The 27,916-nt window shown below is 41.9% G+C and overlaps 1 long non-coding RNA gene and 1 pseudogene across 1 annotated transcript; both read right to left on the reverse strand.

The window, feature by feature from the left end:
• Positions 1-520: 520 nt before the first annotated feature.
• LOC110534807 lies at positions 521-27,916 on the reverse strand (annotated as a pseudogene).
• LOC110533212 lies at positions 25,686-27,650 on the reverse strand. Its single transcript, XR_005034227.1, has 5 exons — positions 27,575-27,650; positions 27,306-27,467; positions 27,044-27,186; positions 26,674-26,774; positions 25,686-26,344 (listed from the first exon to the last, which is right to left on the reverse strand). It is a non-coding gene; the product is annotated as an uncharacterized LOC110533212 (long non-coding RNA).

The following is a 27,916-nucleotide window of genomic DNA, read 5'->3' on the forward strand; positions in this document are numbered from 1 at the left end:
ATGGTTAATACCAGTACCTACAGGGTTAAAAACAGTCAGATATCATGGTTAATACCAGTACCTACAGGGTTAACAACAGTCAGATATCATGGTTAATACCAGTACCTACAGGGTTAACAACAGTCAGATATCATGGTTAATACCAGTACCTACAGGGTTAAAAACAGTCAGATATCATGGTTAATACAAGTACCTACAGGGTTAAAAACAGTCAGATATCATGGTTAATACCAGTACCTACAGGGTTAAAATCCATCAGATATCATGGTTAATACCAGTACCACCAGGGTTAAAAACAGTCAGATATCCTGGCTAATACCAGTACCTACAGGGTTAACAACAGTCAGATATCATGGTTAATGCCAGTACCTACAGGGTTAAAAACAGTCAGATATAATTGTTAATACCAGTACCTACAGGGTTAAAAACAGTCAGATATCATGGTTAATACCAGTACCTACAGTCAGATATCATGGTTAATACCAGTACCTACAGGGTTAAACACAGTCAGATATCACGGTTAACACCAGTACCTACAGGGTTAAAAACAGTCAGATATCATGGTTAATACCAGTACCTACAGGGTTAAAAACAGTCAGATATCATGGTTAATGCCAATACCTACAGGGTTAAAAACAGTCAGATATATATACTGTACTCTATATCATCTACTGCATCTTCATGTAATACATGTATCACTAGCCACTTTAAACTATGCCACTTTGTTTACATTCTAATCTCATATGTATATACTGTACTCGATACCATCTACTGCATCTTGCCTATGCCGCTCTGTACCATCACTCATTCATATATCTTTATGTACATATTCTTTATCCCTTTACACTTGTGTGTATAAGGTAGTAGTTTTGGAATTGTTAGTTAGATTACTCGTTGGTTATTACTGCATTGTCGGAACTAGAAGCACAAGCATTTCGCTACACTCGCATTAACATCTGCTAACCATGTGTATGTGACAAATAACATTGATTTGATTTGATTTGAATATGATTTGATTAAAATCAATAAGATATCAACGTTAATACCAGTACCTTCAGGGTTAAAAACAGTCAGATATCATGTTTAATACCAGTACCTACAGGGTTAAAAACAGTCAGATATCATGGTTAATTCCAGTACTTACAGGGTTAAAAACAGTCAGATATCATGGTTAATACCAGTACCTACAGGGTTAAAAACAGTCAGATATCATGGTTAATACCAGTACCTACAGGGTTAACAACATTCAGATATCACAGTTTGAACATCACAATCCTACATAATATACAGACATGTTTCATCTTAAAGTTAACTTTGTTGACTGATGCCATCAATGACAGTAACCTGTATAGAAAAAGGTTGAATGGAGACTTATTGACAGATTAGTTATCATCTCTCACCATGTGGTCAGTGGGGTGCCGTCCACCCATTTCCAGGTCCCCTCATTATCAGAGTCAGTCAGACCAATCCAGACTCTCTTATTGAGTTTGAAGAGAAACTCCTGTTGTTGAGAAAGATAAATAAATAATAATATGTTTGTTATTATCTAACTGTCTCTCTCTCTCTCTCTCTCTCTCTCTCTCTCTCTCTCTCTCTCTCTCTCTCTCTCTCACCTGTTCCTCTCTGCTGTTTATGATCACCAGGTCTGCTCCTCTCTCCAGACAGTCCTGTCTGCTCTCCTTCCAGGTTTTAGTCTCAGTAGACAGGAAGTACCAACTTGATTCAAACCTCTGCCAGCCTTCAGGACAGGTTTTCTCTACAATACGCTTAACATTAATTTCCTTCAACTTATCACCTTTTACACTTAATGAAAGAACAGAAGAGTCATGATCAGGTCTGTGTTGTTAATTATAATTTATTATTGTAGGTTTACTCACTGAGATTGGTAAGCCTCCCGCTAAGAACATCTCTCTCAGTCTGTAGCTTGTCTCTCTCTTTAGTCATGTTGTTATAACTGGTCTGTAGCTGGTCTCTCTCTTTAGTCAGGTTGTTGTTGCTGGTCTGTAGCTGGTCTCTCTCTGCAGATGAGTTCTTTGAGACGTTGCTGTCTGCAACAACAATAAAGAACAAGTTGCTCACTAAAATAGATCACATCAGAACTACTAAATCTGAATTATAAGAACTATTTAAACAGTGAACAACAATATAAATGTAACATGTAAAGTGTTGGTCTCATGAGATGAATTAAAAGATCCCAGAAATGTTTCATACACACAAAAAGCATTTTTCTCTCAAATGTGTTTACATCCCTGTTATTCAGCAGTTACCCTTTGCCAAGATAATCCATCCACCTGACAGGTGTGGCATATCAAGAAGTTGATTAAACAGTATGATCATTACACAGGTGCACCTTCTGCTGGAGACAATAAAAGGCCACTTTAAAATGTGTAGTTTTGACTCAGATGTCTCAAGTTTTGAGAGATCTGCATCTGGCATGCTAACTGCAGGAATGTCCACCAGAGACGTTGCCAGATAAATGAATGTTCATTTCTCTACCATAAGCTGCCTCCTACGTTGTTTTAGAGAATTTGGCAGTACGTTCAACTGGCCTCACAACCGCAGACCACGTATAACCTCGCAAGCCCATGACCTCCACATCTGGCTTCTTCACCTGTTGGATCGTCTGAGGGAGGGGGTGTGCTGAGGAGTATTTAATAGTCTGTAATAAAGCCCTTTTGTGGGGAAAAACTCATTCTGATTGGCTGGGCCTGGTTCTCCAGTCGTTGGAATCTGGCTGCCAAGTGGGTGGACCTATGCCCTTCAAGGCCCACCCACGGCTGAACCTCTGCCAGTCATGTGACATGCATAGATTAGGGCCTAATTAATTGAATGAATTTATTCCCATTGACTGACATGAACTGTAACTCAGTGAAATCTTAGAAATGTTTGCATGTTGCGTTTACATTGTTGTTTAGTATAGATATACTGTAGACTTACATTGTAACGACTGGCCTATGATCCCAGCCAGTAGGAGAACACACAGCAGCCCCAGACACACTGCAGCAACTCCAGAGGGTCTCTCCCACCACTGAACATGTACTGAATCACAAATGATTAAAGATCTTTGGTAATGTGTTTTACTGTTTCATCCAGGATTGATACAAATAAACCTGTAGTACTACAGGATAATCTCACCTGTTATATGTATTGTGTGTGTCATTTATTTGTGTGTGTGTGTGTGTGTGTGTTACCTGAGTGCTGGTCTCCTGGTCCATTATTAGGAGCAGTGTCTGCTGTCTCTTCTCTCTTGGTGCTGGTCTCACCGTCTCTCAGGGTGTCTGCACTGACGTAGATATCCACAATCCTCTCCTCCATCTCACCTCTGTTAAACTTGACCTTCTTGTTCATATCTGGCTCAGCATAGATGGCTTCAGACATCTCCAATAACTTACTGTGTTTTCTGTCCATACTCAGGTTCTGGTCCTATTGTTGACCCTGTGTCTGTTTCTGGGTCTGTTTCTGTCTCCGCTCTGTCTCAGACTAACTGTTTAAGATGGCATCCCCAGAATAAAAGGAACATGTCAAAAGAGGAAGATGATGAAATAGCAACATGGTGGTTGAGGTTGGGACATTTTTTTTCTTCTTCAAATCTAGACACACAGGATGCTGATAAGTAGTGATTACATTAATATGTTCATACGGAAAATGTTGTGTCGTTTGCTGTTGTGGCATTGGAGTTGCTCAGTTTGTAGGTAATCTCCACATTTTGCCATGAGGCTGAGAGAAAATGTTGCCGTTTTAGAGCTCACCGTCTCTCAGGGTCTCTGCACTGATGTAGATATCCACAATCCTCTCCTCCATCTCACCTCTGTCAAACCTTAATGGTCATATCTGGCTTTGTATAGATGCTCTCCAACATGTTCAACAATGTTCATTGAATAAAGCTACAGTGTCTTAAAGCAGGGTTTACCAAACTCAGTCCTGGGGCCCCCCATAGTGAACATTTTGGGTGTTGCCCTAGCACTACACAGCCGATTCAAATAACCAACTCATCATCAAGCTTTGATGTTTTGAGTCACTTGTGTAGTGCTAGGGTAAAAAACTCATTGTGCACCCAGGGAAGGGCCCCCAGTACAGAGAGTCTGAGTCTGAAGATGACTGCTTTTGACCCTGTTGTGGATGGGGATTTGTGGAACGGAAACATGTCCTGGCTGGTTATACAGTAACATGTCCTGGCTGGTTATACAGTAACATGTCCTGGCTGGTTATACAGTAACATGTCCTGGCTGGTTATACAGTAACATGTCCTGGCTGGTTATACAGTAGCATGTCCTGGCTGGTTATACAGTAACATGTCCTGGCTGGTTATACAGTAGCATGTCCTGGCTGGTTATACAATAACATGTCCTGGCTGGTTATACAGTAACATGTCCTGGCTGGTTATACAGTAGCATGTCCTGGCTGGTTATACAATAACATGTCCTGGCTGGTTATACAGTAACAAGTCCTGTCTGGTTATATAGTAACATGTCCTGGCTGGTTATACAGTAACATGTCCTGTCTGGTTATACAGTAACATGTCCTGTCTGGTTATACAGTGACATGTCCTGGCTGGTTATACAGTAACATGTCCTGTCTGGTTATACAGTAACATGTCCTGGCTGGTTATACAATAACATGTCCTGGCTGGTTATACAGTAACATGTCTTGGCTGGTTATACAGTAACATGTCCTGGCTGGTTATACAGTAACATGTCCTGGCTGGTTATACAGTAACATGTCCTGGCTGGTTATACAGTAACATGTCCTGGCTGGTTATACAGTAACATGTCCTGTCTGGTTATACAGTAACATGTCCTGGCTGGTTATACAGTAACATATCATGGTTGGTTATACAGTAACATGTCCTGCTGGTTATACAGTAACATATCATGGCTGGTTATACAGTAACATGTCCTGGCTGGTTATACAGTAGCATGTCCTGTCTGGTTATACAGTAACATGTCATGGCTGGTTATACAGTAACATGTCCTGGCTGGTTATACAGTAAGATGTCCTGGCTGGTTAGGCAGTAACATGTCCTGGCTGGTTATACAGTAACATGTCCTGGCTGGTTATACAGTAACATGTCCTGGCTGGTTATACAGTAACATGTCCTGGCTGGTTATACTGTAACATGTCCTGGCTGGTTATACAGTAACATGTCCTGTCTGGTTATACAGTAACATGTCCTGGCTGGTTATACAGTAACATGTCCTGGCTGGTTATACAGTAACATGTCCTGGCTGGTTATACTGTAACATGTCCTGGCTGGTTATACAGTAACATGTCCTGGCTGGTTATACTGTAACATGTCCTGGCTGGTTATACAGTAACATGTCCTGGCTTGTTATACAGTAACATGTCCTGGCTGGTTATACAGTAACATGTCCTGGCTTGTTATACAGTAACATGTCCTGGCTGGTTATACAGTAACATGTCCTGGCTTGTTATACAGTAACATGTCCTGGCTGGTTATACAGTAACATGTCCTGGGTGGTTATACAGTAACATGTCCTGGCTGGTTATACAGTAACATGTCCTGGTTATACAGTAACATGTCCTGGCTGGTTATACAGTAACATGTCCTGGCTGGTTATACAGTAACATGTCCTGGCTGGTTATACAGTAACATGTCCTGGCTGGTTATACAGTAACATGTCCTGGTTATACAGTAACATGTCCTGTCTGGTTATACAGTAACATGTCCTGGCTTGTTATACAGTAACATGTCCTGGCTGGTTATACAGTGCCATGTCCTGGCTTGTTATACAGTAACATGTCCTGGCTTGTTATACAGTAACATATCCTGGCTGGTTATACAGTGCCATGTCCTGGCTTGTTATACAGTGCCATGTCCTGGCTTGTTATACAGTAACATGTCCTGGCTGGTTATACAGTAACATGTCCTGTCCTGTTATACAGTAACATGTCCTGTCTGGTTATACAGTAACATGTCCTGGCTGGTTATACAGTAACATGTCCTGGTTATACAGTAACATGTCCTGGTTATACAGTAACATGTCCTGGTTATACAGTAACATGTCCTGGTTATACAGTAACATGTCCTGGCTGGTTATACAGTAACATGTCCTGGCTTGTTATACAGTAACATGTCCTGGCTGGTTATACAGTGCCATGTCCTGGCTTGTTATACAGTAACATGTCCTGGCTTGTTATACAGTAACATATCCTGGCTGGTTATACAGTGCCATGTCCTGGCTTGTTATACAGTGCCATGTCCTGGCTTGTTATACAGTAACATGTCCTGGCTGGTTATACAGTAACATGTCCTGTCCTGTTATACAGTAACATGTCCTGTCTGGTTATACAGTAACATGTCCTGGCTGGTTATACAGTAACATGTCCTGGTTATACAGTAACATGTCCTGGTTATACAGTAACATGTCCTGGTTATACAGTAACATGTCCTGGTTATACAGTAACATGTCCTGGCTGGTTATACAGTAACATGTCCTGGTTGGTTATACAGTAACATGTCCTGGTTATACAGTAACATGTCCTGGTTATACAGTAACATGTCCTGGCTTGTTATGGTTGGGACACTTTCTTCTTCTTTTCACCTTGTTCTCTGATTCCTGAATAAGTTCCTGGTCTACTGGGGGAAGTTTCACCCACATACTGTTCCACCCACATACAAACATAAGCACAGACACATGCATACACACGTGCATACACACACACACACACACACGATAACAAATGCACTATACACACACGTACACATGGATTTTGTGTTGTAGATATGTTGTAGTGGAGTAGGGGCCTGAGGGCACACACTTAACGTGTTGTGAAATCTGTTGTAAATGTATTGTAATGTTGTTCAAATGGTTTGTTTCTTATTTTTGCTGGAACCCAGGAAGAGTAGCTGCTGCCTTGGCAGGAACTAATGGGGATCCATAATAAATCCCAGGAGGAGTAGCTGCTGTCTTGGCAGGAACTAATGGGGATCCATAATAAATCCCAGGAGGAGTAGCTGCTGTCTTGGCAGGAACTAATGGGGATCCATAATAAATCCCAGGAAGAGTAGCTGCTGTCTTGGCAGGAACTAATGGGGATCCATAATAAACCCCAGGAAGAGTAGCTGCTGTCTTGACAGGAACTAATGGGGATCCATAATAAATCCCAGGAGGAGTAGCTGCTGTCTTGGCAGGAACTAATGGGGATCCATAATAAATCCCAGGAAGAGTAGCTGCTGTCTTGGCAGGAACTAATGGGGATCCATAATAAATCCCAGGAGGAGTAGCTGCTGTCTTGGCAGGAACTAATGGGGATCCATAATAAATCCCAGGAAGAGTAGCTGCTGTCTTGGCAGGAACTAATGGGGATCCATAATAAACCCCAGGAAGAGTAGCTGCTGTCTTGACAGGAACTAATGGGGATCCATAATAAACTCCAGGAGGAGGAGCTGCTGTCTTGGCAGGAACTAATGGGGATCCATAATAAACCCCAGGAGGAGGAGCTGCTGTCTTGACAGGAACTAATGGGGATCCATAATAAACTCCAGGAGGAGGAGCTGCTGTCTTGACAGGAACTAATGGGGATCCATGATCAATACAAATACATACACCAGACACACCCTCTTATATGATCTCTTACTACTCTACATCACTGATTAACATATTGGATGTATCTTAATAATGTCTCTGGGGCTCTGGATTTTTAATTACTTAAAAATCATACAATGTGATTTTCTGGATTTTTGTTTTAGATTCCGTTTCTCACAGTTGAAGTGTACCTATGATAAAAATTACAGACCTCTACATGCTTTGAAGTGGGAAAACCTGCAAAATCGGCAGTGTATCAAATACTTGTTCTCCCCACTGTACATGCTAAATGCTTTTCTGAAAAGTTATTGTGCAACAAGGGGATCAAATTGACATCCTACACCTGTATACAGCACTTTCACCAACACACCCACCACACCATCCCTCTACTTTGGCCCGATCATATGCTACATCATGTGGAGCACCCTCTGCCTCTGGATGCACACAAAATATAAACAATTCCACTTCTCGAAAATGTAACATATGTGACAGTTCCCAGCTTGAAACAACACATGGGTCGGACAAAGAGCAGGGATCCACGTTTTCCCAAAATCTCACTCCTACCCGTCCAAAATCATCTCTGGTATGATCAGGGCCAAGGCTGGAAGTCTCTACTATAGCTGCCGCTGCAGGCACTTCATCCTGGCTAGGCTTCATTTCAGAGCAAACATTACTGGAGACCGACTCCACCTTGAGTTTCTAAACAGAGCAGGTAGAATGATGGGGTCCAAGATCCCCAAGAGAACAAATAGACTTGTTTTTTAACTTGGCTTGTATGCAGCAGACAAAGGTTTGTACTTAGCGCCATTACCTCGGATTAGCATCATCGCCCTTCCACAATGTTTTGTGGAACATAACTCGCCTATTGGTAGACAGGAAGCTTCAATCAGGAAATAAGTAGGAATTGTATTAATTTGCTCATACAAACATGTAAACGAGTGTGTGTGTGTGTGGTTTGGTATTATAACAGCAAAATGATACATTTTCATTGTTAAATGTATTCTGTTGAGTCTACTGTACTAACTTCATGTTGTGTCTGATAACGTGTGAAACATAACTACTGAGACACAGGAAGTCACAATCAGGAAATAAGTTGGACTTTTATTAATATGCTAATACAAACAAATAAAACACGCTTGTGCATGTGTGTGTGTGGGTTTGAGAGAGAGCGACAGAGACAGAGAGACAGAGAGACAGAGACAGAGAGACAGAGAGAGAGAGAGAGAGAGAGAGAGAGACAGAGAGAGAGAGAGAGAGAGAGTGAGAGAGAGAAAGAATGAAGGAGGAAGTTCTGTGCACTGTAGGCTGCTGTATGTGTTACAGTATGTTGTCGTGGTGATGTTAAACCACTTTCTCACAAATCCAGTAAAGATTCTCCGCACATGACAAGTCATTCCATGCCTTCAGAGGACTCTGATCTGTGCGTATCTCAACACAGTCCTCCTCACCATTTTCTGGTTTTCCACCACCATTATCAGGCTGTGGTTTATGCCAGTACCTACAGGGTTAACAACAGTTAGATATCATGGTTAATACCAGTACCTACAGGGTTAAAAACAGTCAGATATCATGGTTAATACCAGTACCGACAGGGTTAACAACAGTCAGATATCAATGTTAATACCAGTACCTACAGGGTTAAAAACAGTTAGATATCATAGTTAATACCAGTACCTACAGGGTTAAAACAGTCAGATATCATGGTTAATACCAGTACCTACAGGGTTAAAAACAGTCAGATATCATGGTTAATACCAGTACCTACAGGGTTAAAAACAGTCAGATATCATGGTTAATACCAGTACCGACAGGGTTAAAAACAGTCAGATATCATGGTTAATACCAGTACCTACAGGGTTAAAAACAGTCAGATATCATGGTTAATACCATTATCTACAAGGTTAAAAACAGCCAGACAAAATAATATAAAGAAATGTTAAATCTTAAAGTTAACTTTGTTTACTGCTGCCATCAATGACAATACCTGGTATATGAAAAGGTTGAATGGAGCCGTATTGACAGATTAGTTATCATCTCTCACCTTGTGGTCAGTGGGGTGCCGTCCACCCATTTCCAGGTCCCCTCCTTAACAGAGTCAGTCAGACCAATCCAGACTCTCTTCTTGAGGTTGAAGAGAAATGTCTGTCGTTGAGAAAGATAAATATATACACACTTATGTTTGATCATATCTACCCTCTGCACACCCATCTCCCCCCCCCCCCCCCTCTCTCTCTCTCTCTCTCTCTCTCTCTCTCTCTCTATCTCACCTGTTCCTTATCACTGTTTATCATCACCAGGTCTGCTCCTCTCTCCAGACAGTCCTCTCTGCTCTCCTTCCAGGTTTTAGTCTCAGTAGACAGGAAGTACCAACTGGATTCAAACTTCTGCCAGCCTTCAGGGCATGTTTGTTCTACAAATTGAAACATTAATTTCCTTCAACTGATCACCCTGGATACTTAATGAAAGAATACAGACAAATGATCAGGTGTGTGTTGTTACTGATAATTTATGACTGCAGTTTTACTCACTGAGATTGGTCAGCCTCATTTTAAGAAACGCTTTCTCAGTCTGTAGCTGGTTTCTCTCATTCGTCAGGTTGTTGTATCTGGTCTGTAGCTGGTCTCTCTCTTTAGTCAGGTTGTTGTATTTGGTCTCTAGATGGTATCTCTCTTTAGTCAGGTTGTTGTATTTGGTCTCTAGATGGTATCTCTCTTTAGTCAGGTTATTGTATTTGGTCTCTAGATGGTATCTCTCTTTAGTCAGGTTATTGTATTTGGTCTCTAGCTGGTATCTCTCTTTAGTCAGGTTATTGTAACTGGTCTGTAGCTGGTCTCTCTCTGCAGATGAGTTCTTTGAGACGTTGCTGTCTGCAACAACAATAAAGAAGAAACTGCTAACTAAAATATATCACATCAGAACTACTAAAGCTGAATTATAAGAACTACATATACACTGAACCAAAATATAAACGCTACACGTAAGGTGTTGGTCACATGTACGTTCATACGCTCTAAAATGAAGTGCACAAATGTGTTAACATCCCTGTTAGTGAGCTTGATCATTATACAGATGTACCTTGTGCTCGGGACAATAAAACGTTTTTTTTGTCCCACACAATGCAACACAGATGTCTCAAGTTTTGAGGGTGCATGCAACTGGCATGCAAACTGCAGGAATGTCCACCAGAGCTGAATGTTCATTCCTCTAACATAAGCTAACTCTAATGTCGTTTAAGAGAATTTAGCAGCCCAGGATCTCCACATCAGGCTTATTCACCTGTTGGATCGTCTGAGGGAAGGTGCTGAGGAGCATTTCTGTATGTAATAAAGCCCTTTTGGAATCTGGCTGCCAAGTTTATGCGCAGACCAGCTAGCTGGTGTGTTTACGGACATTTTCAATCAATCCGTATCCCAGTCTGCTGTTCCCACATGCTTCAGGAGGGCCACCCTTGTCCCTGTTCCCAAGAAAGCTAAGGTAACTGAGCTAAACGACTACGATGACTTCCGTCATCATGAAATGCTTTGAGAGACTAGTCAAGGACCATATCACCTCCACCCTACCTGACACCCTAGACCGACACCAATTTGCTTACCGCCCAAATAGGTCCACAGACGATGCAATCTCAACCACACTGCACACTGCCCTAACCCATCTGGACAAGAGGAATACCTATGTGAGAATGCTGTTCATCGACTACAGCTCAGCATTTAACACCATAGTACTCTCCAAACTCGTCATCAAGCTCAAGACCCTGGGTCACAACCCCGCCCTGTGCAACTGGGTACTGGACTTCCTGACGGACCACCCCCAGGTGGTGAGGGTAGGTAACAACATCTCCACCCCGCTGATCCTCAACACTGGGGCCCCACAAGGGTGCGTTCTGAGCCCTCTCCTGTACTCCCTGTTCACCCACGACTGCGTGGCCATGCACGCCTCCAACTCAATCATCAAGTTTGCGGACGACACTACAGTGGTAGGCTTGATTACCAACAACGAGGGAGGAGGTGAGGGACCTTCCGAGGTCCCTGTGGTGTCAGGAAAATAACCTCACACTCAACGTCAACAAATCAAAGGAGACAATTGTGGACTTCAGGAAACAGCAGAGGGAGCACCCCCCTATCCACATCGATGGGACAGTAGTGGAGAGGGTAGTAAGTTTTAAGTTCCTCGGCGTACACATCACGGACAAACTGAATTGGTCCACCCACACAGACAGCGTCGTGAAGAATGCGCAGCAGCGCCTCTTCAACCTCAGGAGGCTGAAGAAATTTGGCTTGTCACCAAAAGCACTCACAAACTTCTACAGATGCACAATCAAGAGCATCCTGTTGGGCTGTATCACCGCCTGGTACGGCAACTGCTCCGCCCACAACCGTAAGGCTCTCTAGAGGGTAGTGAGGTCTGCACAACGCATCACCGGGGGCAAACTACCTGCCCTCCAGGACACCTACACCACCCGATGTCACAGGAAGGCCATAAAGATCATCAAGGACAACAACCACCCGACGGCCTGTTCACACCGCTATCATCCAGAAGGCGAGGTCAGTACAGGTGCATCAAAGCTGGGACCGAGAGACTGAAAAACAGCTTCTATCTCAAGGCTATCAGACTGTTAAACAGCCACCACTAACATTGAGTGGCTGCTGCCAACACACTGACTCAACTCCAGCCACTTTAATAATGGGAATCGATGGAAATTGATGGAAAATATATCACTAGCCACTTTAAACAATGCTACTTAATATAATGGTTACATACCCTACATTTACTCATCTCATATGTATATGCTGTACTCGATACCATCTACTGCATCTTGCCTATGCCGTTCGATTTGATTTGATTTAATCTGAAGTGGGTGGACCTATGCCCTTCAAGGCCCACCCATGGCTGATCCTCTGCCAGTCATGTGACATCCATAGATTAGGGCCTAATTTATTTATTTCAATTGATTTACATGAACTGTAAATCAGTAAAATCTTAGAAATGTTTGCATGTTGCATTTTGTTGTTTAGTATAGATATACTGTAGACTTACATTGGACAGACAGGCCTATGATCCCAGCCAGTAGGAGAACACACAGCAGCCCCAGACACACTGCAGCAACTCCAGAGCGTCTCTTCCACCACTGAACATGTACTGAATAACATATTATTAAAGATCTTTGGTAATGTGTTTTACTGTACCATCCAGGATTGGGACAAATAAATCTGTAGTACCACAGGGTAATCTCATGTGTTTAATGTATTGTGTGTGTCATTTATTTGCATTTGTGTGTGAGTGGATGTGTGTGTGTGTCTTACCTGAGTGCTGGTCTCCTGGTCCATTATTAGGAGCAGTGTCTGCTGTCTCTTCTCTCGTGGTGCTGGTCTCACCGTCTCTCAGGGTGTCTGCACTGACGTAGATATCCACAATCCTCTCCTTTATCTCACCTCTGTTAAACTTGACCTTCTTTGTCATATCTGGCACAGCATAGATGGCCTCAGACATCTCCAATAACTTAATGTGCTTTCTGTCTGTACTCAGGTTCTGGTGCTATCGTTGCCCCTCTGTCTGTGTCTGTCTCTGCTCTGAGTCTGTGTCTGTATCTGTCTCTGTCTCTGCTCTGAGTCTGTGTCTGTGTCTGTCTCTGCTCTGAGTCTGAGTCTGAGTCTGTGTCTGTGTCTGTCTCTGCTCTGTGTCTTTGTCTGTCTCTGCTCTGAGTCTGCGACTAACTGTTGATGATGTCATCCTCATAATAAAAGGGAAATGTAGAAAGAGGAAGATAATACAAGTGTAGCATAGTGGTTGAGGTTGGGAGATTTTCTGCACCAGTTTATCTTTATAGATGATTCCTGAGAACAGTGGACTTACGTATCAGGAGAAACTGTATAACTTCATGTTGTGCCTACTATACTGACCTCATGTTGTGTCTAATGTCCTGACCTCAATTTCCGTCTACTGCACGGGCCTCATGTTGCGTCTAATGCACTGAACACATGTTGTGTCTAATGTACTGATCTCATGTTGTGTCTAATGTACTGATCTCATGTTGTGTCTAATGTACTGATCTCATGTTGTGTCTAATGTACTGATCTCATGTTGTGTCTAATGTCCTGACCACATGTTGTGTCTACTGCATAGGCCTCATGTTGTGTCTACTGCACAGGCCTCATGTTGTGTCTAATGTGCTGACCTCATGTTGTGTCTACTGCACAGGCCTCATGTTGTGTCTACTGCACAGGCCTCATGTTGTGTCTAATGTACTGACCTCATGTTGTGTCTACTGCACAGGCCTCATGTTGCGTCTACTGCACAGGCCTCATGTTGTGTCTAATGTACTGACCTCATGGTGTGTCTAATATACTGACCTCATGTTGTGTCCATCGTACAGACCTCATGTTGCGTCTACTGCACAGGCCTCATGTTGTGTCTAATGTCCTGACCTCATGGTGTGTCTAATGTACTGACCTCATGTTGCGTCTAATGCACTGACCTCATGTTGTGTCTAATATACTGACCTCATGTTGTGTCCATCGTACTGAGCTCATGTTGTGTCTAATGTACTGACCTCATGTTGTGTCTAGTGACCTCATGTTGTGTCTAATGTACTGACCTCATGTTGTGTCTAATGTACTGACCTCATGCTGTGTCTAGTGACCTCATGTTGTGTCTAATGTCCTGACCTCATGTTGTGTCTAATGTACTGACCTCATGCTGTGTCTAATGTACTGACCTCGTGTTGTGTCTAATGTCCTGACCTCATGTTGTGTCTAATGTCCTGACCTCATGTTGTGTCTAATGTACTGACCTCTTGTTGTGTCTACTATACTGACCTCATGTTGTGTCTAGTGACCTCATGTTGTGTCTAATGTCCTGACCTCATGTTGTGTCTAATGTACTGACCTCGTGTTGTGTCTAATGTCCTGACCTCATGTTGTGTCTAATGTCCTGACCTCATGTTGTGTCTAATGTACTGACCTCTTGTTGTGTCTACTATACTGACCTCATGTTGTGTCTAGTGACCTCATGTTGTGTCTAATGTCCTGACCTCATGTTGTGTCTAATGTACTGACCTCGTGTTGTGTCTAATGTCCTGACCTCATGTTGTGTCTAATGTACTGACCTCTTGTTGTGTCTACTATACTGACCTCATGTTGTGTCTAGTGACCTCATGTTGTGTCTACTGTACTGACCTCATGTTGTGTCTAATGTACTGACCTCATGTTGTGTCTACTATACTGACCTCATGTTGTGTCTAATGTACTGACCTCATGTTGTGTCTACTATACTGACCTCATGTTGTGTCTGATGTACTGACCTCATGTTGTGTCTACTATAATGACCTCATGTTGTGTCTAATGTACTGACCTCATGTTGTGTCTAATGTACTGACCTCATGTTGTGTCTAATGTACTGACTTCATGTTGTATCGAATGTACTGACCTCAGTATGTTATATCTAATGTCATGTCAGTATGTTGTATCTAACTTCATGTTGTATCTAATGTACTGAACTCAGCTCTCTGTCTCTGACACCTGTTCCTGTTCTCGGTTAATGATCACCAGAGGCCTCATCAACCGCAGACAGACACAAATCTGTTAGTAAACCATGCGTAGCGTCATTTCCACGCAAAGACTGAGATTTATATTAATGTTTGCTTGAATTTATACACAGACATGACCATCCGCTAGGAACAATGAGTGCCAAGTGGTGGAATAAGGGAACTGCTTGTCAAATATGGGGAAAATATATGTTGAAATTGTGTGAGTAATAATGTAGTTCTACTTCCATTGTGAATTAATGCAACAGATCTTGACAGAATAAATATATATAATTTCACCACATCAGTGCATTTGTTAGGATAATAATCAATATAAAGTAGGGTAATATGTTCAATTAGAGACACGTGTTAAAGTGAAACCATTGTAGAAATACCAGAAGACTGAGATAATGGAAATGGAATTAGAGATGCCTGATGTTGCTCTGTTAGAAGGTTTGTCACACACTGCATTTAGCAGAGCGCGTTTTTAGAGACTTTTTTTTAGAGAAAGCACAGATTGGCTCATCAGATATAATTTGCCAAAACCAATCATGTTGTATCTTTTCGAGGATTTAAGACCTACCTAAGAAAGGCAAAAACATGCCATTCTGTTGCACGTCAAGTGACAGCAGTGTGCACCTGCACCTGAACAGGCAGTTAAACCACTGTTTCTAGGTCATCATTGAAAATAAGAATTTGTTCTTAACTGACTTGCCTGGTTAAATAAATTAACTTGAATTGTCCAACTGGTCCTCTCTTTGTAGCTGTGTCAATATTTTATTGTTCAAACCACAACTGAGTGAGACAAATAAAACCTGTTGGTTGTACTCAATCTGACACTACAACTGTATTTCATGGTACGACGTTGTATATTCCCACGGGCTTTAAAGGGTTTATTTTGACCATATATGGTTAATTAGAGGCATTTCTATATCCAACTAGCCAAGGTTGTGCAAGAGCACTGAGGCTGAGAACAATTTGGTATTTATCAAAGGTTATCTCCTATTGGTGTGCTTATGATGCTGGTAGGATTGTTTGTTAAATCTAACTTTTTCTATTCTTACCAACATTCTAAATTCAGTTCTAATGTAGTATTGATAAATGAGGCCCCAGGTCTTTTACTCTCTTGATACAGTCCTGTCTGCTGTCCAGGTTTTGGTGAAGATGTAGTACCATCTCTCTCCCTCTGTAGCTGGTCTCTCTCTAGTCAGATGTTTGTAACTGGTCTCTAGCTGGTCTCTCTGTAGTCAGATTGTTGTAACTGGTCTGTAGCTGCGCTCTCTCATTAGTCAGGGTGTTATAACTGGTCTGTTCCTCGCCTTTCTTTAGTCAGGGTGTTATAACTGGTCTGTAGCTGGGCTCTCTCTGTAGTCAGGTTGTTATAACTGGTCTGTACCTCGTCTTTCTTTAGTCAGGGTGTTGCAACGGGTCTCTAGCTGGTCTTTCTTTAGTCAGGTTGTTGTATCTGGTCTCTGAGTTATTTGAGACGTTATCTTCAACAACAATAAAGAAGATGTTGCTCACTAAAATATATCACATCAGAACTAGCTGGTTTCTCTATTCAGCAAGGGTGTTGTATCTGGCCTTTCTTTTTGTTTTTAACATACAGTGGGGAGAACAAGTATTTGATACACTGCCGATTTTGCAGGTTTTCCTACTTACAAAGCATGTAGATGTCTGTAATTTTTATCATAGGTACACTTCAACTGTGAGAGACAGAATATAAAACAAAAATCCAGAAAATCACATTGTATGATTTTTAAGTAATTCATTTGCATTTTATTGCATGATAAGTATGTCCTGGCAGTAACATGTCCTGTCTGGTTATACAGTAACATGTCCTGGCTGGTTATACAGTAACATGTCCTGTCTGGTTAACAGTAACATGTCCTGGCTGGTTCTACAGTAACATGTCCTGTCTGGTTATACAGTAACATGTCCTGGCTGGTTATACAGTAACACATCCTGGTTATACAGTAACATGTCCTGGCTGGTTATACAGTAACATGTCCTGGCTGGTTATACAGTAACACATCCTGGTTATACAGTAACATGTCCTGGCTGGTTATACAGTAACATGTCCTGTCTGGTTATACAGTAACATGTCCTGGCTGGTTATACAGTAACATGTCCTGGCTGGTTATACAGTAACATGTCCTGGCTGGTTATACAGTAACATGTCCTGTCTGGTTATACAGTAACATGTCCTGGTTATACAGTAACATGTCCTGGCTGGTTATACAGTAACATGTCCTGGTTATACAGTAACATGTCCTGGCTGGTTATACAGTAACATGTCCTGTCTGGTTATACAGTAACATGTCCTGGCTGGTTATACAGTAACATGTCCTGGCTGGTTATACAGTAACATGTCCTGTCTGGTTATACAGTAACATGTCCTGGCTGGTTATACAGTAACATGTCCTGTCTGGTTATACAGTAACATGTCCTGGCTGGTTATACAGTAACATGTCCTGGCTGGTTATACAGTAACATGTCCTGTCTGGTTATACAGTAACATGTCCTGGCTGGTTATACAGTAACATGTCCTGTCTGGTTATACAGTAACATGTCCTGGCTGGTTATACAGTAACATGTCCTGGCTGGTTATACAGTAACATGTCCTGGCTGGTTATACAGTAACATGTCCTGGCTGGTTATACAGTAACATGTCCTGGTTATACAGTAACATGTCCTGGCTGTTTATACAGTAACATGTCCTGTCTGGTTATACAGTAACATGTTCTGTCTGGTTATACAGTAACATGTCCTGTCTGGTTATACAGTAACATGTCCTGGCTGGTTATACAGTAACATGTCCTGGCTGGTTATACAGTAACATGTCCTGGCTGGTTATACAGTAACATGTCCTGGTTGGTTATACAGTAACATGCCCCTGGCTGGTTTTACAGTAACATGTCCTGGCTGGTTATACAGTAACATGTCCTGGCTGGTTATACAGTAACATGTCCTGGCTGGTTATACAGTAACATGTCCTGGTTGGTTATACAGTAACATGCCCCTGGCTGGTTTTACAGTAACATGTCCTGTCTGGTTATACAGTAACATGTCCTGGCTGGTTATACAGTAACATGTCCTGGCTGGTTATACAGTAACATGTCCTGGCTGGTTATACAGTAACATGTCCTGGCTGGTTATACAGTAACATGTCCTGGCTGGTTATACAGTAACATGTCCTGTCTGGTTATACAGTAACATGTCCTGGCTGGTTATACAGTAACATGTCCTGGCTGGTTATACAGTAACATGTCCTGGATGGTTATACAGTAACATGTCCTGGCTGGTTATACAGTAACATGTCCTGTCTGGTTATACAGTAACATGTCCTGTCTGGTTATACAGTAACATGTCCTGGCTGGTTATACAGTAACATGTCCTGGCTGGTTATACAGTAACATGTCCTGGTTGGTTATACAGTAACATGCCCCTGGCTGGTTATACAGTAACATGTCCTGGCTGGTTATACAGTAACATGTCCTGGCTGGTTATACAGTAACATGTCCTGGTTGGTTATACAGTAACATGTCCTGGCTGGTTATACAGTAACATGTCCTGTCTGGTTATACAGTAACATGTCCTGGCTGGTTATACAGTAACATGTCCTGGCTGGTTATACAGTAACATGTCCTGGCTGGTTATACAGTAACATGTCCTGGCTGGTTATACAGTAACATGTCCTGGCTGGTTATACAGTAACATGTCCTGTCTGGTTATACAGTAACATGTCCTGTCTGGTTATACAGTAACATGTCCTGGCTGGTTATACAGTAACATGTCCTGGCTGGTTATACAGTAACATGTCCTGGCTGGTTATACAGTAACATGTCCTGTCTGGTTATACAGTAACATGTCCTGGCTGGTTATACAGTAACATGTCCTGTCTGGTTATACAGTAACATGTCCTGGCTGGTTATACAGTAACATGTCCTGGCTGGTTATACAGTAACATGTCCTGTCTGGTTATACAGTAACATGTTCTGGCTGGTTATACAGTAACATGTCCTGTCTGGTTATACAGTAACATGTCCTGGCTGGTTATACAGTAACATGTCCTGGCTGGTTATACAGTAACATGTCCTGTCTGGTTATACAGTAACATGTCCTGGCTGGTTATACAGTAACATGTCCTGGCTGGTTATACAGTAACATGTCCTGTCTGGTCATACAGTAACATGTCCTGGCTGGTTATACAGTAACATGTCCTGGTTGGTTATACAGTAACATGTCCTGGCTGGTTGTACAATAACATGTCTTGTCTGGTTATACAGTAACATGTCCTGTCTGGTTATACAGTAACATGTCCTGGCTGGTTATACAGTAACATGGCCTGGCTGGTTATACAGTAACATGTCCTGTCTGGTTATACAGTAACATGTCCTGTCTGGTTATACAGTAACATGTCCTGGCTGGTTATACAGTAACATGTCCTGGCTGGTTATACAGTAACATGTCCTGGCTGGTTATACAGTAACATGTCCTGTCTGGTTATACAGTAACATGTCCTGTCTGGTTATACAGTAACATGTCCTGGCTGGTTATACAGTAACATGTCCTGGCTGGTTATACAGTAACATGTCCTGGCTGGTTATACAGTAACATGTCCTGGCTGGTTATACAGTAACATGTCCTGGCTGGTTATACAGTAACATGTCCTGGCTGGTTATACAGTAACATGTCCTGGCTGGTTATACAGTAACATGTCCTGGCTGGTTATACAGTAACATGTCCTGTCTGGTTATACAGTAACATGTCCTGGCTGGTTATACAGTAACATGTCCTGGCTGGTTATACAGTAACATGTCCTGGCTGGTTATACAGTAACATGTCCTGGCTGGTTATACAGTAACATGTCCTGGCTGGTTATACAGTAACATGTCCTGGCTGGTTATACAGTAACATGTCCTGGCTGGTTATACAGTAACATGTCCTGGCTGGTTATACAGTAACATGCCCTGGCTTGTTATACAGTAACATGTCCTGGCTGGTTATACAGTAACATGTCCTGGCTTGTTAAAGTTGCGACACTTTTTTCTTCTTCTTTTCACTTTGTTCTTTGATTCCTGAATAACTTCCTGGTCTACTGGGGGAAGTTTCACCCACATACTGCGAAGCAACACAAACATAGAAACATACACACACTAGTTGACATAGGCACTATACACACACGTACACATGGATTTTGTGTTGTAGATATGTTGTAGTAGATTAGGAGCCTGAGGGAACACACTTAATGTGTTGTGAAATCTGTTGTGAATGTATTGTAATGTTGTTCAAATAGTTTTTTTCTTAATTTTGATAGACCCCAGGAGGAGTAGCTGCTGCCTTGACAGGAACTAATGGGGATCCATGATAAACCCCCGGAAGAGTAGCTGCTGCCTTGACAGGAACTAATGGGGATCCATGATAAACCCCAGGAGGAGTAGCTGCTGCCTTGACAGGAACCAATGGGGATCCATAATAAACCCCAGGAGGACTAGCTGCTGCCTTGACAGGAACTAATGGGGATCCATAATAAACCCCAGGAGGAGTAGCTGCTGCCTTGACAGGAACTAATGGGGATCCATAATAAACCCCAGGAGGAGTAGCTGCTGCCTTGACAGGAACTAATGGGGATCCATAATAAACCCCAGGAGGAGTAGCTGCTGCCTTGACAGGAACTAATGGGGATCCATAATAAACCCCAGGAGGAGTAGCTGCTGCCTTGACAGGAACTAATGGGGATCCATAATAAACCCCAGGAGGAGTAGCTGCTGCCTTGACAGGAACTAATGGGGATCCATAATAAACCCCAGGAGGAGTAGCTGCTGTCTTGGCAGGAACTAATGGGGATCCTTAATAAACCCCAGGAGGAGTATCTGCTGCCTTGGCAGGAACTAATGTGGATCCATAATAAACCCCAGGAAGAGTAGCTGCTGCCTTGACAGGAACTAAAGGGGATCCATAATAAACCCCAGGAAGAGTAGCTGCTGCCTTGACAGGAACTAATGGCGATCCATAATAAACCCCAGGAAGAGTAGCTGCTGTCTTGGCAGGAACTAATGGGTATCCATAATAAACCTCAGGAAGAGTAGCTGCTGCCTTGACAGGAACTAATGGGGATCCATAATAAACCCCAGGAAGAGTAGCTGCTGCCTTGACAGGAACTAATGGGGATCCATAATAAACCCCAGGAAGAGTAGCTGCTGTCTTGGCAGGAACTAATGGGTATCCATAATAAACCTCAGAAAGAGTAGCTGCTGCCTTGGCAGGAACTAATGGGGATCCATAATAAACCTAAGGAAGAGTAGCTGCTGTCTTGGCAGGAACTAATGGGGATCCATAATAAACCCCAGGAGGAGTAGCTGCTGCCTTGACAGGAACTAATGGGGATCCATAATAAACCCCAGGAAGAGTAGCTGCTGCCTTGACAGGAACTAATGGGGATCCATAATAAACCCCAGGAAGAGTAGCTGCTGTCTTGGCAGGAACTAATGGGTATCCATAATAAACCTCAGGAAGAGTAGCTGCTGCCTTGGCAGGAACTATTGGGGATCCATAATAAACCCCAGGAGGAGCAGCTGCTGTCTTGGCAGGAACTAATGGGGATCCATAATAAACCCCAGGAGGAGCAGCTGCTGTCTTGGCAGGAACTAATGGGGATCCATAATAAACCCCAGGAGGAGTAGCTGCTGCCTTGACAGGAACTAATGGGGATCCATAATAAACCCCAGGAGGAGTAGCTGCTGCCTTGACAGGAACTAATGGGGATCCATAATAAACCCCAGGAGGAGTAGCTGCTGTCTTGACAGGAACTAATGGGGATCCATAATATATACAAATACATACACCAGACACACCCTCTTATATGATCTCTTACTACTCTACATCACTGATTAACATATTGGATGTATACATCTTAATAATGTCTCTGGATGATTTTAAAAATGACAAACAACCAGACCCTGGTTTAAATACTATTTGAAATCTTTGAAATACATTGAGCTTTTGGGACAATTCTATTGGTTCCTTTAAGCCAGGCAAGCTCAACCAAGCACAGATAAAGTATGTGGGTCATATTCATTAGGCACCAAATGGAAGAAAGCAAATGGAAACAGGGAGAGACTAAATGTACCTGTCCAATAAGAATAGCATGTTTTCATTTGCAGTTGTAAAACATGTTTCCTCTGGTGTGACCTAATGAATTCGTGGCCCAGGTCTGCTAATAACCACTAACCACTGACAGACATACAGACAGGAATCTGTTATTAAAGAAAATCAGTGGTATGGCTAAATATGATTTGACTCAGCAACACATGCTGAAATCAACTGAAATTACAATACAATAGGTGCTCCAGCAATAACCTCCCTAATCTTACTGTGTCCCAAAAGTGAAACCTACAGTGCCTTGCGAAAGTATTCGGCCCCCTTGAACTTTGCGACCTTTTGCCACATTTCAGGCTTCAAACATAAAGATATAAAACTGTATTTTTTTGTGAAGAATCAACAACAAGTGGGACACAATCATGAAGTGGAACGACATTTATTGGATATTTCAAACTTTTTTAACAAATCAAAAACTGAAAAATTGGGCGTGCAAAATTATTCAGCCCCCTTAAGTTAATACTTTGTAGCGCCACCTTTTGCTGCGATTACAGCTGTAAGTCGCTTGGGGTATGTCTCTATCAGTTTTGCACATCGAGAGACTGAATTTTTTTCCCATTCCTCCTTGCAAAACAGCTCAAGCTCAGTGAGGTTGGATGGAGAGCATTTGTGAACAGCAGTTTTCAGTTCTTTCCACAGATTCTCGATTGGATTCAGGTCTGGACTTTGACTTGGCCATTCTAACACCTGGATATGTTTATTTTTGAACCATTCCATTGTAGATTTTGCTTTATGTTTTGGATCATTGTCTTGTTGGAAGACAAATCTCCGTCCCAGTCTCAGGTCTTTTGCAGACTCCATCAGGTTTTCTTCCAGAATGGTCCTGTATTTGGCTCCATCCATCTTCCCATCAATTTTAACCATCTTCCCTGTCCCTGCTGAAGAAAAGCAGGCCCAAACCATGATGCTGCCACCACCATGTTTGACAGTGGGGATGGTGTGTTCAGCTGTGTTGCTTTTACGCCAAACATAACGTTTTGCATTGTTGGCAAAAAGTTCAATTTTGGTTTCATCTGACCAGAGCACCTTCTTCCACATGTTTGGTGTGTCTCCCAGGTGGCTTGTGGCAAACTTTAAACAACACTTTTTATGGATATCTTTAAGAAATGGCTTTCTTCTTGCCACTCTTCCATAAAGGCCAGATTTGTGCAATATACAACTGATTGTTGTCCTATGGACAGAGTCTCCCACCTCAGCTGTAGATCTCTGCAGTTCATCCAGAGTGATCATGGGTCTCTTGGCTGCATCTCTGATCAGTCTTCTCCTTGTATGTGCTGAAAGTTTAGAGGTACGGCCAGGTCTTGGTAGATTTGCAGTGGTCTGATACTCCTTCCATTTCAATATTATCGCTTGCACAGTGCTCCTTGGGATGTTTAAAGCTTGGGAAATCTTTTTGTATCCAAATCCGGCTTTAAACTTCTTCACAACAGTATCTCGGACCTGCCTGGTGTGTTCCTTGTTCTTCATGATGCTCTCTGCACTTTTAACGGACCTCTGAGACTATCACAGTGCAGGTGCATTTATACGGAGACTTGATTACACACAGGTGGATTGTATTTATCATCATTAGTCATTTAGGTCAACATTGGATCATTCAGAGATCCTCACTGAACTTCTGGAGAGAGTTTGCTGCACTGAAAGTAAAGGGGCTGAATAATTTTGCACGCCCAATTTTTCAGTTTTTGATTTGTTAAAAAAGTTTGAAATATCCAATAAATGTCGTTCCACTTCATGATTGTGTCCCACTTGTTGTTGATTCTTCACAAAAAAATACAGTTTTATATCTTTATGTTTGAAGCCTGAAATGTGGCAAAAGGTCGCAAAGTTCAAGGGGGCCGAATACTTTCGCAAGGCACTGTATTTCCTATATAGTGATGAACCCTGGTCAAAATTAGTGCACGAAACAATAGAATATGGTGCCATTTGAGACGTACACTTAATGTCATTTTTCACATTCTATGTAGGCCTTATGCATCTGACCTGAAAACACAAGCCACTTTTTGTCCATGGATGTAAGGTACAAGTACAATAGGTCATCTATAAAGGAAAAGGCTTCCTTTAATTAATTAAAGCTACAACTTCTCTCAGCAACAGGAAATATAGTGACCAGTTACAGTGATCTCCTAGCCTTGCTAACGTTAGCCAGCTAGCTGATGTTAGTAGAATTCATAACCAATCATATGTTTAGCAAATTCATGGTATATTTTAAGTACTGCAAATTCGTAACATATCATACAAAATGGATGACGGGCATCCACAAATTGATACACACCGTATGAAACGTAACATATCATACTAAATTGTGTGTCTTGGATTTACGTACAGAATAATACGAATTGCTTTGAGACCAGGCTGGAAATACACCATTGCGAGTTACATAGGTCTTTATGAACATGAACATGCGTGTTTCTGCAGGTAGTATAAATCCTAAAATACAGAGCCTCGAACATTTCAGAACATTTAACCTCTAGTCTTAAAGGAACAACGTTTCATTTACGAGCTGTAGTATTTAACATTTCATGTATCAATTTCCACAAGTATGTCATTTCAAAAGCGTCCCTTGTGAAGTAAGGTACCTTCATTTGGAAGACACATTGTATTCTGTTTTTGAATATTCATCATCTGTTTGTTACAGTTTATTTTACTCAGTTTACGTTTGAAGCCTTGGAGCATGGGGCATCAGCCAACCTCATCATATTAACATAAGCTAAATAGTTTGTGTGGCATTGGAAGAATAATAACTATTGGTTTAGACTTCCATGTCTCTGTGTCACTATGACTACAGTGTATTAACCAGTGTCCCTTAGCTTGAGGTTTCACCATTTATGCTCCCGTTCACAGTATCCTGTCCACAGCTCTTCCTGTCTACATTAGCATAAATCTCCCCAGACTGCTCCATATAAAGGCTCATTCTTATTACCCCCTTAAAATATACTTTGGTACTTTATGTATCTGCACACAGTACAACAGTATATTATGTTTTATATCCTGTTAAACAGCTGCTTTAGTTTATCAGTCTGTTGTGTCTGAGAACGTAGTGTTACATGTGTAGGGAGAACTTCACACCTTAACCGGTGGTTTGAACAGACAGCAACCTCCAGGAAGAGACACAACAGCAGATAGACACCATGATGAGTGTGTAGCAGGCAGATCCACTGTTGCATTGTGCTTGGTGTTGCCATTGGTCACCAACACGTAGTCTCTTGTACAGTGAAGGTTGTGAGTCATTCTCACCTTCCATTAGCATCGTTTTTTGTGTGTGTGTTTCCTCTCAGTACTGTTCTGCCCTCTGTGTGTGTCAAGGTCACACTGTTTAAAATATCCAATCACATTCAATCAGGAAGCTGGTCGACCTTGTTAAACAACATTGTTCTTTATTTATTAATCTGTGACTTTGTTATTCTTATTATTAAAGTGATAATCACAGGTAAATAATTGGTCCCACTTTTCTTTTTTTTTACTAAGCATAAGCCTACTGCAAATCACATGACATGTTTCTAATACAAATAAGGAAGAAGCATTTTACAGAGTACAGTATGTCTACATATTCTCCTCTAAATCTAAACACAACAATCACTTTTTCTCTTCCTCATTCTCTTAATGTTCTTCTTCCTCCTCTCTCTCTGACACTAAGGCTCTATCTCAATTAGCCTAGATTCCTCTCCTCTTGTCTCTTCTCCTCCTATCTCCTCCCCTCCTTCTCAACCCTATTAGAGGAGAAGGTCCAAGGTCCCTCCCCTAGGATTGTATTCTCTAATGTGTTTGGAGAAGGAGTCGAAGAGAGAGGGTGTGAGGAGGAATTGAGTAAGGTCTCATTAAAAAAGAGCCCGTAGGCAACTCTGTAATACAACTTTTTGGTGAGTTCATCCCTCACTTTAACCACCAGGTGGAATCATCACTTAACCATTCAGCACTGTATCCAACAATCAATATATATACACTGTATATGAGAGAGAGATAGAGCGAGAGGGATTGTTACACCACTTTCTCACAGATCCAGCTGTTATTTGCGCCACATTTGTCATCATTCCATGTTGTTACAGGGTCACCTTTACTAAAGTTTATCTCAGCACAGTCCTCCTGCCCATAATTATCAGGCTGTCCTTTCCACCAGTACCTGGACAACACAGAGATCCAGACAGTCAGACACTGTAATACAAACATCCTCCTCAATTATAGACATAGTCTTATGTTTTAACAGTTTTAAAGACACATTTTGTAAGATGATCATACCATTATACAGAATGGGCCATTTACAATGATATTTATTTTTATATAATGACATTTTATTCTGAAAATATTACTTGATTTCTGTGATACATCTATAGTTCTCATTGAATGACATCAATGAGCAGAAACACACATTTTGATGAACATGATTAATAGCAATACATCTTTGTTGTTTTGTATCTCCGTATCACAATGTAAAATGGTCAAATCTCTCACCCTGTGGTCAGTGTTGTGCCATCCACCCACTTCCAGATCCCCTCAGTAACAGAGTCAGTCAGACCAATCCAGGCACTCAGGTGGAGGTTGAAGACAAATGTCTATTGATAAAGATAATGTAACTTTTAATACATTTATAAAATACAGCACACGTATTAGTGTTCTGATTAAAAATAATATTTGCTCCGTCTCTCCCTCTCTCTCTCTCTCTCTCTCTCGCTCTCTCTCTCTCTCTCTCTCTCTCTCTCTCTCTCTCTCTCTCTCTCTCTCTCTCTCTCTCTCTCTCGCTCTCTCTCTCTCTCGCTCTCTCTCTCTCTCTCTCTCTCTCTCTCTCTCTCTCTCTCTCTCTCTCTCTCTCTCTCTCTCACACCTGTTCCTCTCTGCTGTTTATGATCACCAGGTCTGCTCCTCTCCCCAGACAGTCCTGTCTGCTCTCCTCCCAGGTTTTCTTCTCAGTAGACAGGAAGTACAAACTGGAGTCAGAGTATCTCCATCCCTCCTGACAATGCTGCTCTGTTGAAGAGCACAGGTGAACAAATTGAGAAACTTAGCCAGTATCTTTATACTCATAAGCCCATTGATATATAATTATTGTTGATTTTACTTCTAATTTATCACAGTTTATATCTCACCTATCACAAAAAGCTTGGCTTGAATATGGCCTTTCTCTTCAGTCAGGTTGTTGTATCTGGTCTGTAGCTGGTCTCTCTCTGAAGTTGTGTTGATTTTATAAAGGGAGAAACTCTGGGACAAGATGTTCCTTTTATCCTCAGAATCTTTAATGGCTCTGTTATCTACAAAGTATAAACACAGTTATTAGGTAAAACACCAGGTCAATTGGCTTAGTAACCAGCACCTCTTATAACTGGGTGATAAGCAATGAACTTGGACACAAACTCACAGTAGACAGACAGGCCTATGATCCCAGCCAGTAGGAGAACACACAGCAGCCCCAGAAACACTGCAGCAACTCCAGAGGGTCTTTTCCCTGAGCTATCAAGCTCTGTGGACACACATAATATACTGTTATGTTTTGTGAGTGTGTGTGTGTTTTACCTGAGTTCTGGTCTCCTCGAGCATTATTAGGAGCAGAGTCTGCTGTCTCTTCTCTCTTGGTGCTGGTCTCACCGTCTCTCAGGGTGTCTGCACTGACGTAGATATCCACAATCCTCTCCTCCATCTCACCTCTGATAAACTTTACCTTCTTGTTCATATCTGGTTCAGCATAGATGTCCTTTGACAT

Source organism: Oncorhynchus mykiss, chromosome 10 (assembly GCF_013265735.2).
Source record: "Oncorhynchus mykiss isolate Arlee chromosome 10, USDA_OmykA_1.1, whole genome shotgun sequence".
Taxonomy (NCBI): domain Eukaryota; kingdom Metazoa; phylum Chordata; class Actinopteri; order Salmoniformes; family Salmonidae; genus Oncorhynchus; species Oncorhynchus mykiss.